The sequence below is a fragment of the Otolemur garnettii genome, unplaced genomic scaffold (genome assembly GCF_000181295.1).
Source record: "Otolemur garnettii isolate 467f Iridium unplaced genomic scaffold, OtoGar3 scaffold00014, whole genome shotgun sequence".
In the NCBI taxonomy this organism is placed as follows: domain Eukaryota; kingdom Metazoa; phylum Chordata; class Mammalia; order Primates; family Galagidae; genus Otolemur; species Otolemur garnettii.
Genome location: NW_003852409.1, coordinates 13,876,479 through 13,878,677, shown reverse-complemented (window position 1 = coordinate 13,878,677; position 2,199 = coordinate 13,876,479).

Below are 2,199 nucleotides of genomic sequence, written 5' to 3'. Positions count from 1 at the left end.
TAGAGACCCCTGGTATCACAACTCACAGCTCACAGCAACCTCAAACTCTTGGGCTTAAGTGATTCTCTTGCCTCAGCCTCCCCATAGCTGGGACTACACATGTCCACCACAACGCCCAGCTATTTTTTTGTTGCAGTTGTCATTGTTGTTTAGCAGGTCCTGGCTGAGTTCGAACCTGACAGCCCCGGTGCATGTGGCTGGCGCCCTAACCATTGAGCTACAGGCACTGAGCCTATAACCCTTTGATAAACAATGCTGCTCTGGAATGCTGAACAAACAGAAAAACAGCTACAAAAACTCTCATTGGAACTTAGCAAGCCATTCAAGAATTGCATCTTACACAAGGCTAAGATATAAAGATAGTGGGTAAGGGAAAGGAACCTCAGTCAAGTTCATGGGGAGAGTCCAGTCAGCCAGCCCTGCCCCCCATGCTCGTCTTTGCTCCATGGCACGGCAACACTCCATTTCCTTGATGGAGGGACTTGATAGACTTGTTGGGTTGCAACTAGGGCAGTATTTTTCCCGCAAATATTAATTTAAAAATCCTAGAATTGGTCTGTTCTGTGAGATGAGACCCAGCTGAAGCACACCAGTTCCCAGGGTGTGTCTGTGGCGGGGGGAGGGGGGAATGGTTGCTCTGCTCTGCTATCTCCACAGAGTTGAAGTCACTACAAGGTACCTTTATAACAGGTAACAGATTACCCATCATTTACTTGGTGACTTTTCCTTCCTCAAAAAGGACGGACACACATACACACACTCACATGTCATTCAATCCTCTCACAACCCTGTGGAATCAGTAACACTGCTCTCACCTTATAGACACAGAAGTTCAGAGAAATGGAGTAGCTTGTCCAAGATCCCAGGTGTGTGCAGGTAGTGAATGGCTGGGCCCAACTGTGAACCCAGGTGTGCCACAGATTAAAGGCATGGTATGACAGATTCTCTGGAAGTAACAAAATCTGGTCAATTCTTTCATGGACGTTATTCCAAGGTCCATGTACCCTGTAACCCGGGAAATGGGTTTCAGAGAAACTCCCTTTGGTAGCAGTGCCCCTCTCCCAGGGGTGCTCCTAAAAATCTGTGCGCAAAAGAAGGAGCTAGGGAAATTTCACCGCAAAATATGATTCCTTGGTATAAAGGATATTTTAAGTGAAAAGGCCATTTTAGGTCAGAAAGCACTGGCCTCTCCTCTATAAAACCTGACTAACCTGATTCAGAATCAAAAAAGGGGCTGCTGGAGTCCTTATCACAGAGACCTGGCCCTGTGGTCATTAGAAGCACCGAGACCTGTCTCTCAGGTCAACCTGCAAATCCATCTGTTTCCACCCATCTACACACATCCCTTAACAACCACTTGCTACACACATTCCCTCCAGCAACCAAACGCTACACGTAGACTTTCCAGTTTCTCTCCCCCTCTCTCTTCTAAAAGGCATCTTTAAAAGCCACTGACCAGCACTGGGGTTTTGGGAAATCAAAAACCGTGATATCACCATAACTGGGAGTTGACCTTTTCAGCAAACCAACCAAAGGGAGAGGGGCAGGTTTCCCCGAGACCCCTTCGCCCCTAATAATTTTTACAGGTGTCATGGGTGCTCACTCTTAAAAAAACAACCGCAGCCTGTCTTCTTCTTACTTTATCAAGTTTTTTTTAACTTTAACATTTTATTTTGTGTAAAAAAGGGCACATTTCGTGAATCATTTTCATCTTGTACACAAAGTTATATATAATTATAATGCTTTTCACATCCGTGCTGAAAATTGGTGGATTTGGTAAAAATGAAAGGAACATAAATTTCTCCAAAGGCATTCGCCACGCCGTTATATAGAGACTTCATGAGAAAGTCTCAAACACTTTCTCAATGCTCACGAGTTACCAAGAAAACAAAAGATTAAACTCGTACAGATATCGATCTATATATCAAACACATACAGAAATGATGTAAAAACCTCATGCAGTTTACTTTGACCTCTGTCCTCCAAAGATGTGCCCCGGGACAGATACTTTTCTTTGGTATAAATGACTGTGGCTTCATTTAAAATATGAAAATCAAAGGAAGAAACCCAGTTTGATCACAGTATTTTTAAAATCCCTTCCCAATATTAAAGGATCGTTACTAATATATAGCACCATAGTACAAATCTTGATGGGAGAGGGTATTCACATCGAGCAAAATTAATAATCATAAAAACAAA